General features: G+C 50.2%; 1 pseudogene; it reads left to right on the top strand.

The window, feature by feature from the left end:
* Nucleotides 1-302: 302 nt before the first annotated feature.
* LOC147119474 (uncharacterized) overlaps nt 303-13,689 on the top strand; it is an 88,618-nt pseudogene continuing 75,231 nt past the window's right edge.

Below are 13,689 nucleotides of genomic sequence, written 5' to 3'. Positions count from 1 at the left end.
AAGATCTGACCGAGTCACTCCAGTCATCAGGACCCAAATATCATCGGCCTGTGAATCTGGAAGGAGAAATGTTTGCCTGTTCTGTCTGTGGGAAAAGATTTCAAACATCAGTGTGACTGGAAAAGCACTGAGACACACGCACCCGAGTGAGAGTGTTCCAGTGCACTGACTGTGGAAAGAGCTTTAACCAGTTACACAGCCTGAAAAAATATCACACCATTCACAGCGGGGAGAAACCGTACACGTGTTCTGTATGTGGACGAGGCTTCAACTGATCGTCCAACCTGGAGAGACACAAGGACACCCACACCATGGAGAAACCGCGGAAATGTGGGGACTGTGGGAAACAATTCAATTACCCATCTGAGCTGAAAACTCATCAACGCAGTCACACCGGGGAGAGGCCGTTCACCTGCTCCGTGTGTGAGAAGGGATTCACTCTGTCGTCCAGCCTCCATTTACACCAACGAGTTCACACTGATGAGAGACCTTTTAAATGCTCTGACTGTGGGAACTGCTTTAAACTCTCTGCAGATTTTATTAAACATCAGTTTGTTCACACCGACGAGAGACCATTCAGTTGTACTCACTGCGAGAAGAGCTTCAGGCAGTCATCTCGCCTCATTCAACACCAGCGAGTTCACACTGGGGAGAGCCCGTTTACCTGTTCTGTATGTGGGAAGGGATTCACTCATGCATCCAATCTTCGAACACACCAAGGGGTTCACACTGGGGAGAGGATATTCACCTGCTCCGTGTGTGGAAAGGGATTTACACAGTCATCCAATCTCCAGACACACCAACGGGTTCACACTGGGGAGAGGCCGTTCACCTGCTCCATGTGTGGGAAGGGATTCACTAAATCATCCCATCTGCTGGCACACCAACTTGTTCACCTTGATAGAGCTTTTAAATGTGCTGACTGTGTGAAGAGCTTTAAAAGCGCAAAGGATCTGCTGACACACCAACAGGTTCACACTGGGGAGAGGCCATTCACCTGCTCCGTGTGTGGGAAAGGATTCACTCTATCATCCAGTCTCAAGACCCACCAACGCACTCACAGCGGAGAGAGGCTGTTCACCTGCTCCGTGTGTGGGAAGGAATTCAATCGATCATCTTACCTGGTGAGACACCAGCAAGTTCATAAGTGACTGTAGGGGTAGGATTCTGCTGTTAATCACATCCTATGTTTGTTCCTACCAATGTTATTAACCCCTATAACTGGGCTGTGTTATGTTTGTTATTTCTCCAAGATAAGGGACTAATTGATGTCCATTTTAGGTCCTTTTCTCCTTTTGAACTCTAGATTAGTTCAGTTCTCATGGACAAGTCCCAGCTCCCCATACATTCCAGAGTCCCTCTCCTAGCCTTGGTATCCAGGGAAGGTATCGGTAACACGCCCGGGATCACTAAACACAAAACCCAGGGCTAGATTTTCAGTATAGACAGTTTTGGGGCGCTAACCTTAGCGCCCGCCCGAAGTTAGCGCCCGCCCCAAAGTAGCACCCCGTTGCCGGAAATTCAGTGGCTTCGCCCTAAGAGGTTGGTGGAGCGCTAAAAGAGGCATTCCACTACTATCTTTAGGCGCTAAGCCGGCGGTGCAGAGCGCAACACCCGAGCTCGGGCGCAGCGCACGGCAGACACTCTGGTGCCAGTGAGCTCTTAAAGGGGAAGGGTGCATGTGTTTTTTTCAAAGGCAGAGTCTGGGGGGGAAAACATGAGGAGGAGGAGGAGGAGGAGGTGGTGGTGGTGGTGGCCGGAAACAACAACACACTGGATCCTTCCACACAGCACATGCAGACTGCCTTTTATAGTGCAGGAGGAGTGCCCTTTAATGTGCGCTCCCCAGGGTGTGTTGCGTTCCATTTTACAAACGCTCTGGCCGCCAGCCGCACAATGGGGTGGTCCGACTGAAGTTTGGATTCGGGGCGGCCAAAGGGCGTTGCACGAGGATGTGACGTCATTTTCTGCGCGCGCATCCGGGCGGCCGCTAAACTTTGCGCCGGCGCTAACGGGCAACTTAATTTGGGGCGGGGCGGAAACTGCGCTGCGCCCGGGCGCTACACGCATAGCGCCCGAAAATCACTTCTCTTAAGGCGCTAACTGCTGGCGCAAGCAACTGAAAATCTAGCCCCCAGTCTTTTGCTCACTTTCAGCTACTGGACTTAGTGTGTGTCCCACAGCATCCCTCACCTTTGATGTGTGAATAGAGCATCACACCTGCAAACCTGGTTTTGAAGTTATTCAGCAAATCTATTGAACAGAAGCTTGCAGGGTGATGAGGCAGTGTTGAGGTGCTGCTGTATCAGCCTTGGCTCAGTGGGTAGCACTCTCGCCTCTGAGTCAGAAGGTTGTGGGTTCAAGTCCCACCCCAGAGACTAGAGCACAAGAACCTAGGCTGACACTCCTGTGCAGTACTGAGGGAGTGCTGCACTGTCGGAAGTGCCGTCTTTCAGATGAAACATTAAACCGAGGCCCCGTCTGCTCTCTCAGGTGGAAACGATCCCATGGCACTATTGAGAAGAAGAGCAGGGGAGTGATCTCTGGTGTCCTGGCCAATATGTATCACTGAAATAAAACATTATCTGGTCATTATCACATTGCTGTTTGTGGGATCTTGCTGTGCGCAAATTGGCTACCGCGTTTTCTACATTACAACAGTGACTACGATTCAAAAGTACTTCATTGGCTGTAAAGTGCTTTGGGATGTCCTGAGGTCATGAAAGAGGCTGTATAAATGCAAGTCTCATCTTTACTCTGCATTGTGCCTGTAATGAAAATAACTGAAGATTTGTCCTGGTGTAACCTTTGCTGTCATGAAATGAGTGTGTCTTTTAATGAGCCTCACGTCCTTGCTCATGTCGCCTGCAATTGTGTAGAAAGGGGATGTGTAAAGAGATGGTCTGTGTATGGAGATGTGAAACAAGGAAACGGTGTGGGTGTGTGATAGTGACAGCCTTGTGGTCACAGTCAGAACAATGCACAGATATCCTTGTGGTTATGGTTTGGGCAGGGCCAGGTCAATAATGTAGTAAACAAGTTAAATATAAATATCACCAGTGTAGTCACAGCTTGTTAGAATAGAACTGGGGAGAAGAGAGCTCTGAATCCACTGTATTATCTCCATTCTCCGGATCGAGTAACTATACTCTGTCTGTATCTTTGCAGTGTTGTTAATAAAGTCAGTGAAAGACAATCTGTTGTTGTGAGCTTGATTATCTGGTGTCTGAAACCACAAGACTCAAATTATAGAGTCAACAAGATGAACACCAAACACATCATGGCCCAATACTCCAGCTCTATATTCACAGGAGAAAGTCTGTTATTACACTCCTTGAGTGGACAGAATAAAGAAAGATCCCAACTCAAAGGGCCTCTAAAATCATTTGTAAATACCTTTCAAATCCTGACTGATATCAATTGTCAGTGTCAGTGTATGGTCCATTGAAGTCAATGGCTGATGAGAGAGGGTTTGGAGAGTAGGGGTGAAAGAGGAGTTGGGGTGAGGGGTTGGAGAGTTGAGGTGAGGGGGGTTGGATTGAGGGGGGTTGGAGAGTAGGGGTGAAAGAGGCGTTGGGGTGAGGGGTTGGAGAGTTGGGGTGAGGGGTTGGAGAGTTGGGGTGAAAGAGGGGTTGGGTTGAGGGGTTGGAGAGTCGGGGTGAAAGGTGAGTTGGGGTGAGGGGGTTTGGAGAGTAGGGGTGATAGAGGAGTTGGGGTGAGAGGTAGGTAGGTTTTAAGGAATGTCTTAAAGGAGGAACGAGAGATAGAGAGGTGGAGAGGTTTAGGGAGGGAATTCCAGAGCTTGGGGCCTCGACAGCTGAAGGCACGGTCATCAATGGTGGAGCGATTAAAATCAGGGATGCACAAAAGGCCAGAATTGGAGGAGCGCAGAGATCTCAGAGGTTGTAGGGCTGGAGGAGTTTACAGAGATAAGGAGAGGGGAGGCCATGGAGGATTCCTCTGGTGCTGGAATCAAGAACAAGAGGCCAGAATCTTAAAATTAGAGCTTGGCCATCCAGGGGTGAAATCAGGCAGCACTTTTTCACACACAGGGTAGTGGAAATGTGGAATTCTCTCCCCCAAAAGGCTGTGGATGCTGGGGGCCGATTGGAGCTTTCAAGACTGAGATGATCGATTTTTGTGAGGTAATTGTTCCAAGGGATGTGGAATAAAGGCGGGTAAATGGAGTTAAGATGTGGATCAGCCCTGATCTAATTGAATGGTGGCGCAGGCTCGAGGGGCTGAATGGCCTCCTCCTGTTCCTAATGTTCCTGTGACACCCTCAGAAATGCCCCGGAGCAGTGAAATCCCACTGGGCCCCAGCACATGGTCAATGGAAAGCCCGGGTCAAGGACAAAGCCAGCGTGCCCTCTCTGAACCCGGTTTGCTGCTCCCTCTGTGCCCAGCACTGCCTGCACCCCTGGCACACGGCAGTGGAATTTCAGCCTCAGTGTTACAAGTTTCAAGACCTGAGCGGCGGAGCGGACCTGGGTGTGGAGCGAGCAACGAGGCGAGGCGGAGCATAAAAGCGGCAGCGAGGTGAGGCCTACCAATTCAGCAGCAGGAGAGAGAGGTAAAAAGTAATCAAAGTGTGACGTCACCAGAAAGCAGGTAAGTGATTGGTTGGTGAGTATTTCTCTCTTTTTAAACTTAAACTCTGTGGTTTATAGTTACTAAGGTCTCTCTGGTGTAGTGGGGACTGTTGGTAAACCATTTAACTGTAGTGTAATTAGTGGGATTGATTGATTTAATTTCAATTCAATTAATTCAAGGGTAAGTCATGGCAGGACAGCCAGGCCATGTGGTATGCTCCTCCTGCGACATGTGGGCACTCAGGGACACTTCCTGTGTCCCTGACAACTACGTCTGCAGGAAGTGCATCCAGCTGCAGCGACTGACAGACCGCATTGCGGCACTGGAGCTGCCATTGGATGCATACTGGAGCGTTTGCGATGCTCACGACGTCATGAATAGCACGTTTATGGAGTTGGACACACCGCAGGTAGAGGTTGGACAGGCAGAAAGGGAATGGGTGACCAACCGGCAGAGTACTAGGCGCAGGCAGGTAGTGCAGGGGTCCCCTGTGGATAGCCCCCTCTCAAACAGATACACCACTTTGAGTGCTGTTGGAGATGGCTTATCAGAGGAAAGCAGCAGCAGCCAACTTCCTGGCACCAGGGGTGGCTCTGCTGCACAAGATGGGAGGAAAAAGAGGGGTAGAGCTATACTAATAGGGGATTCTATTGTAAGGGTAATAGATAGGCGTTTCTGCATCTGCAAACGAGACTCCAGGATGGTGTGTTGCCTCCCTGGTGCAAGGGTCAAGGATGTCTCTGAGCAGCTGCAGAACATCTTGGAAGGGGAGGGTGAACAGCCAGTTGTCGTGGTGCATATAGGTACCAATGATATAGGTAAAAAACGGGATGAGGTCCTAAAAGCTGAATATAGGGAGTTAGGAGGTAAATTTTTAAAAAAAGACCTCAAAGGTAGTAATCTCAGGATTGCCACCAGTGCCACGTGCTAGTCAGAGTAGAAATAGAAGGATATTTCAGATGAATACGTGACTAGAGGAATGGTGCAATGGGGAGGGTTTCAAGTTCCTGGGACATTGGAACTGGTCCTGGGGGAGGTGGGACCAGTTCAAACCGGACGGTTTGCACCTGGGCAGGGCTGGAACCAATGTCCTAGGGGAAGTGTTTGCTAGTGCTGTTGGTGAGGGTTTAAACTAAAATGTCAGGGTGTTGAGAACCTGAGCAGGGAGACAGAGGAAAGGGAAACAAGGATAAAAGCAAAAGATAGGAAGGAGAAAAACAAAAGTGGCAGTCAGAGAAATCAACGGTTTAAATCAAATGTGGCCACAGTAAATAATAATTCTAATAGGTCTAAGGGCATTAAAAAAACAAGCCTGAAGGCTTTGTTCTTAATGCGAGGAGCATTCGTAATAAGGTGGATGAATTGGCTGCGCAAAGAGGTAAACGAATATGATTTGGTTGGGATTATGGAAACGTGGCTCAAGCATGGCCAAGGCTGGGAACTCAACATCCAGGGGTATTCGATATTCATGAAAGATAGGCAAAAAGGAAAGGGAGGTGGGGTAGCATTACTGGTTAAAGAAGGGATTAACACAATTGTAAGGAAGGATATTAGCTCTGACGATGTGGAGTCTGTATGGGTAGAATTGAGAAATGCTAAGGGGCAGAAAACGTTAGTGGGAGTGGTATATAGACCTCCAAACAGTAAGGCGGAGGTTGGGGATGGCATTAAAAGGGAAATTAAAGAAGCGTACAATGAGGGCACAGCAGTCATCATGGGTGACTTTAATCTACATATAGATTGGGCTAACCAAATTAGTAACAATACTGTGGAGGAGGAATTCCTGGAGTGTTTATGGGATGGTTTCCTGGACCAATATGTTGAGGAACCAATCAGAGATCAGGCCATCTTAGACTGGGTATTATGTAACGAGAAAGGACTAATTAGCAATCTTGTTGTGCGAGGCCCCTTGGGTCGGAGCGATCATAATATGATCGAATTCTTCATTAAGATGGAGAATGAAATAGTTGACTCAGAGTCTAGGGTCCTAAATTTAAATAAAGGAAACTACGATGGTCTGAGGCGCGAGTTGGGTAGGATGGATTGGGGAATGTCACTCAAAGGGTTGACGGTGGATAGGCAATGGCAAATATTCAAAGACCGAATGGATGAACTACAGAATTTGTTCATCCCAGTTTGGCATAAAAATAAAACAAAAAAGGTGACTCAACCGTGGCTAACAAGGGAAATTAGGGATAGCATAAGATCCAAGGAGAGGACATATAAATTGGCCAGAAAAAGCAATAATCGTTAGGATTGGGAGCAGTTTAGGATTCAACAAAGGAGGACAAAGGGATTAATTAAGAAGGGGAAAATAGAATATGAGAGTAAGCTCGCAGGGAACATAAAAACTGACTGTAAAAGCTTTTATAGATATGTGAAGAGAAAAAGATTGGTGAAGTCAAGCGTAGGTCCCTTGCAGTCAGAATCAGGGGAATTTATAATGGGGAACAAAGAAATGGCAGACCAACTAAATACATATTTTGGTTCTGTCTTCACAAAGGAGGACACAAATAACCTCCCAGAGATGCCGGGGAACATAAGGTCTGATGAAAGGGTGGAAGTGAGAGAAATCAGTATTTGTAGGGAAATGATGTTAGGAAAATTGATGGGACTGAAGGCCGCTAAATCCCCAGGGCCTGATAATCTACATCCTCGGGTACTTAAGGAAGTGGCCCTAGAAATAGTAGATGCATTGCTGATCATCTTCCAACATTCGATGGAATCTGGAACAGTACCCATGGATTGGAGAGTAACTAATGTTACCCCACTATTCAAAAAAGGTGGTAGAGAGAAAACGGGGAATTACAGATCGGTAAGCCTGACATCGGTAGTGGGGAAAATGCTAGAGTCCATTATAAAAGATGTAATAGCAGAGCACTTGGAAAACAGTGACAGGATCGGACAAAGTCAACATGGATTCACAAAAGGTAAATCGCGCTTGACTAATTTACTGGAATGTTTTGAGCATGTAACTGGTAAAATAGATAAGGGAGAGCCAGTGGATGTGGTGTATCTGGACTTTCAGAAGGCCTTCGATAAGGTCCCGCATAAGAGATTAGCGTGTAAAGTTAAGGCACGTGAGATTGGGGGCAAGGTATTGACTTGGATAGAGAACTGGTTGGCAGACAGAAAGCAAAGAGTTGGAATAAACGGGTCTTTTTCCGAATGGCAGGCAGTGACTAGTGGGGTACCGCTGGGATTGGTCCTTGGACCCCAGCTATTCACAGTATATATAAATGATCTGAACAAGGGAACTAGATGTAATATCTCCAAATTTGCAGACGACACAAAGCTGGGTGGGCGTGTGTGCTGTGAGGAGGATGTCGAGAAACTCCAGGATGTGTTGGATATGTTGGGTGATATGGCAGATGCAATATAACGTGGATAAATGTGAGGTTATCCACTTTGGTGGCAAAAACCGGAAGGCAGATTATTATCTAAATGGCAATAGATTGGGAGAAGGGGAAGTGCAACGCGACCTGGGCGTCCTTGTGCACCAGTTGCTGAAGGTAAGCATGCAGGTGCAGCAGTCGGTTAAGAAGGCAAATGGTATGTTGGTATTCGTAGTGAGAGGGTTTGAGTACAGGAACAAGGATGTCTTGCTGCAGTTGTACAGGGCCTTGGTGAGACCACATCTTGAGTATTGTGTGCAGTTTTGGTCGCCTTATCTGAGGAAGGATGTTCTTGCCATGGAGGGAGTTCAGCGAAGATTCACCAGGCTGATACCTGGGATGGCAGGAATGACGTATGAGGAGAGATTGGGTCGATTGGACTTGTACTCGCTGGAGTTTAGAAGAATGAGAGGTGATCTCATTGAAACTTATAAAATTCTGACAGGACTGGACAGACTAGATGCAGGAAGGATGTTCCCGATGGTCGGGGAGTCCAGCACCAGGGGTCACAGTCTAAGGATAAAGGGTAGGCCATTTAGGACAGAGATGAGGAGGAATTTCTTCACCCAGAGAGTGGTGAACCTGTGGAATTCTCTACCACAGAAGGTGGTGGAGGCCAGTTCATTAAATATATTCAAGAAGGAGTTGGATATATTTCTTAAGGATAAAGGGATCAAGGGGTATGGGGAGAAATCAGAGACCGGGTACTGAAATCGGATGATCAGCCATGATCGCATTGAATGGCGGAGCAGGCTCGAGGGGCCGAATGGTCTACTCCTGCTCCTATCTTCTATGTTTCTATGTTACAGGCTGGAGAGAGGAATAATTCAATCTGACACAGAGCTGTGTGATTGGTTCAGTCTCGACTAATATTGACTGTCAGAAATATCCAAGAAGCAGTTTTTGACTAATATCGGCTCCCACAGGGATGAGGAATTCACAGAGTTACAGGGAGTCTGCAGCACCGAAACAGGCCATTCGGCCCAACTGGTCCGTGCCAGTGTTTCTGCTCCACACGAGCCTCCTCCTGCTCCTCTTCATCCAAACCTATCAGCAGATCCTTCTATTCCTTTCTCTCTCGTGCACTTATCGAGCTTCCCCTGAAATGTATCCGTGCTATTCACCTCAACCACTCCATGTGGTAGTGAGTCCCACATTCTCACCACTCTCTGGGTAAAGAATTCCACATTGGATTTATTGGTGACTCTCTTATATTTATCCTAGTTTTGGATTCCCCCACAGAAGGAAACATCTTCTCTACGTCCACCCTTTCGAACCTCTTCACAGTTTTAAAGACCTCTATCAGGTCTAGAGAAAAGAGCCCCAGCCTGTCCAGTCTTTCCTGATAAGTAAATCCTCTCATTTCTGGTATCAACCCTGTGAATCTTTTTTGCACCGACTCCAGTGCCTTTATATCCTCTTTATAATATGGAGACCAGAACTGTGCAGAGTTCTCCAAGTGTGGTCTAACCAAGGTTTGACACAAGTTTAACACAACTTCTCGACTTTTCAATTCTATCTCTCCAGAAATGAAGCCCAGTGCTTGGTTTGCTATTTTTAACAGCCTTATTAACCTGCTCATCGGAAAACCCCGGGTAAGGTGCACCCAGCGAGCCCACTCTGAACCCGCTTTACTGCTCATCGGAAAACCCCGGGTAAGGTGCACCCAGCGAGCCCACTCTGAACCCGGTTTGCTGCTCATCGGAAAACCCCGGGTAAGGTACACCCAGCGAGCCCACTCTGAACCCGGTTTGCTGCTCATCGGAAAACCCCGGGTAAGGTACACCCAGCGAGCCCACTCTGAACCCGGTTTACTGCTCATCGGATAACCCCGGGTAAGGTACACCCAGCGAGCCCACTCTGAACCCGGTTTGTTGCTCATCGGAAAACCCCGGGTAAGGTACACCCAGCGAGCCCACTCTGAACCCGGTTTGCTGCTCATCGGAAAACCCCGGGTAAGGTGCACCCAGCGAGCCCACTCTGAACCCGGTTTACTGCTCATCGGAAAACCCCGGGTAAGGTACACCCAGCGAGCCCACTCTGAACCCGGTTTGTTGCTCAGCGGAAAACCCGGGTAAGGTACACCCAGCGAGCCCACTCTGAACCTGGTTTGCTCATCGGAAAACCCCGGGTAAGGTGCACCCAGCGAGCCCACTCTGAACCCGGTTTGCTCATCGGAAAACCCCGGGTAAGGTACACCCAGTGAGCCCACTCTGAACCCGGTTTGCTGCTCATCGGAAAACCCCGGGTAAGGTGCACCCAGCGAGCCCACTCTGAACCCGGTTTACCGCTCATCGGAAAACCCCGGGTAAGGTACACCCAGCGAGCCCACTCTGAACCCGGTTTGCTCATCGGAAAACCCCGGGTAAGGTGCACCCAGCGAGCCCACTCTGAACCCGGTTTGCTGCTCATCGGAAAACCCCGGGTAAGGTACACCCAGCGAGCCCACTCTGAACCCGGTTTACCGCTCATCGGAAAACCCCGGGTAAGGTACACCCAGCGAGCCCTCTCTGAACCCGGTTTGCTCATCGGAAAACCCCGGGTAAGGTACACACAGCGAGCCCACTCTGAACCCGGTTTACTGCTCATCGGAAAACCCCGGGTAAGGTGCACCCAGCGAGCCCACTCTGAACCCGGTTTACTGCTCATCGGAAAACCCCGGGTAAGGTACACCCAGCGAGCCCACTCTGAACCCGGTTTACTGCTCATCGGAAAACCCCGGGTAAGGTACACCCAGCGAGTCCACTCTGAACCCGGTTTGCTCATCAGAAAACCCCGGGTAAGGTGCACCCAGCGAGCCCACTCTGAACCCGGTTTATCGCTCATCGGAAAACCCCGGGTAAGGTACACCCAGCGAGCCCACTCTGAACCCGGTTTGTTGCTCATCGGAAAACCCCAGGTAAGGTACACCCAGCGAGCCCACTCTGAACCCGGTTTGCTCATCGGAAAACCCCGGGTAAGGTGCACCCAGCGAGCCCACTCTGAACCCGGTTTGCTCATCGGAAAACCCCGGGTAAGGTACACCCAGCGAGCCCACTCTGAACCCGGTTTGCTCATCGGAAAACCCCGGGTAAGGTACACCCAGCGAGCCCACTCTGAACCCGGTTTACTGCTCATTGGAAAACCCCGGGTAAGGTACACCCAGCGAGCCCACTCTGAACCCGGTTTGCTGCTCATCGGAAAACCCCGGGTAAGGTACACCCAGCGAGCCCACTCTGAACCCGGTTTGCTCATCGGAAAACCCCGGGTAAGATACACCCAGCGAGCCCACTCTGAACCCGGTTTGTTGCTCATCGGAAAACCCCGGGTAAGGTGCACCCAGCGAGCCCACTCTGAACCCGGTTTACTGCTCATCGGAAAACCCCGGGTAAGGTACACCCAGCGAGCCCACTCTGAACCCGGTTTGCTGCTCATCGGAAAACCCCGGGTAAGGTGCACCCAGCGAGCCCACTCTGAACCCGGTTTACTGCTCATCGGAAAACCCCGGGTAAGGTACACCCAGCGAGCCCACTCTGAACCCGGTTTGCTCATCGGAAAACCCCGGGTAAGGTACACCCAGCGAGCCCACTCTGAACCCGGTTTACTGCTCATCGGAAAACCCCGGGTAAGGTACACCCAGCGAGCCCACTCTGAACCCGGTTTACTGCTCATCGGAAAACCCCGGGTAAGGTGCACCCAGCGAGCCCACTCTGAACCCGGTTTACTGCTCATCGGAAAACCCCGGGTAAGGTACACCCAGCGAGCCCACTCTGAACCCGGTTTACTGCTCATCGGAAAACCCCGGGTAAGGTACACCCAGCGAGCCCACTCTGAACCCGGTTTACTGCTCATCGGAAAACCCCGGGTAAGGTGCACCCAGCGAGCCCACTCTGAACCCGGTTTGCTGCTCATCGGAAAACCCCGGGTAAGGTGCACCCAGCGAGCCCACTCTGAACCCGGTTTACTGCTCATCGGAAAACCCCCGGGTAAGGTACACCCAGCGAGCCCACTCTGAACCCGGTTTGCTCATCGGAAAACCCCGGGTAAGGTGCACCCAGCGAGCCCACTCTGAACCCGGTTTGCTCATCGGAAAACCCCGGGTAAGGTGCACCCAGCGAGCCCACTCTGAACCTGGTTTGCTCATCGGAAAACCCCGGGTAAGGTGCACCCAGCGAGCCCACTCTGAACCCGGTTTGCTGCTCATCGGAAAACCCCGGGTAAGGTGCACCCAGCGAGCCCACTCTGAACCCGGTTTGCTGCTCATCGGAAAACCCCGGGTAAGGTGCACCCAGCGAGCCCACTCTGAACCCGGTTTACTGCTCATCGGAAAACCCCGGGTAAGGTGCACCCAGCGAGCCCACTCTGAACCCGGTTTGCTGCTCATCGGAAAACCCCGGGTAAGGTGCACCCAGCAAGCCCACTCTGAACCCGGTTTGCTGCTCATCGGAAAACCCCGGGTAAGGTGCACCCAGCGAGCCCACTCTGAACCCGGTTTGCTCATCGGAAAACCCCGGGTAAGGTACACCCAGCGAGCCCACTCTGAACCCGGTTTGCTGCTCATCGGAAAACCCCGGGTAAGGTGCACCCAGCGAGCCCACTCTGAACCCGGTTTGCTGCTCATCGGAAAACCCCGGGTAAGGTGCACCCAGCGAGCCCACTCTGAACCCGGTTTGCTCATCGGAAAACCCCGGGTAAAGTAAACCCAGCGAGCCCACTCTGAACCCAGTTTGCTCATCGGAAAACCCCGGGTAAGGTACACCCAGCGAGCCCACTCTGAACCCGGTTTGCTCATCGGAAAACCCCGGGTAAGGTACACCCAGCGAGCCCACTCTGAACCCGGTTTGCTGCTCATCGGAAAACCCCGGGTAAGGTACACCCAGCGAGCCCACTCTGAACCCGGTTTGCTGCTCCCCCTGTGCCCAGCACTGCCTGCACCCCCGCCGCACGGAAGTGGAATTTCAAAAGAAGGAATCTGTCAGCATTTGAAAGGCTTTTAGAAAGAATTCAAGGTGTTTTCAGAGAGTTGGGGTCTTTCTCTGTTCTCGGGGAGTTAGATATCAGCCTTTCGCCTGTGAATATCGAGCTGCCTTATAGGGCCGTGATCATCTTTGAAAGAGCTGCCAATGAATCCCACTCCCCAACCCTTTCCCCAGAGCCCTGCAAACTTTTCCTTTAAGTAGATCCAATTCCCTTTTGAAAGTTACTATTGAATCTGCGTCCACCCCCTTTCAGACAGTGCATTCCAGATCACAACAACTCACTGTGCGAAAAATGTCTCATCTCCCCTCTAGCTTTTTGCCCATTATTTGATGAGACGTGTTTACTTGTGAAATATATTTTCTGAGTGGTTTGTAAGCGTGATTCTCTATTCACACATCGAAGGTGAGAGAGATGCAGTGGGTCACACGCTAAGCCCAGTAGCTGAAAGTGATTAACAGACTGGGTTTGTGTTTAGTGATCCCGGGCGTGTTACCGATGTCTTCCCTGGATACCAAGGCTGGGAGAGGCACTCTGGAAGGTATGGGGAGCTGGGACTTGTCCATGAGAGTAACCGAAGGTATGAGAACTGAAATAATCTAGAGTTAGAAAGGTGAAAAGGCCCAAAAATGGAGCAGTCAGTAACAGGACATCAATTAGTCTCTTATCTTGGAGAAATCAAATACTCCACACACTGTGTGTTTGAAACAAAGGGAATTTATTTGACAGATATCAAAATATTAAA

This window comes from Somniosus microcephalus, chromosome 4 (assembly GCF_052327205.1).
Source record: "Somniosus microcephalus isolate GS21.2 chromosome 4, FLI_Smic_1.0, whole genome shotgun sequence".
NCBI lineage: Eukaryota > Metazoa > Chordata > Chondrichthyes > Squaliformes > Somniosidae > Somniosus > Somniosus microcephalus.
The sequence above is the reverse complement of the archived record's forward strand: the minus strand, read 5'-3'. Positions and strand labels throughout refer to the sequence as shown.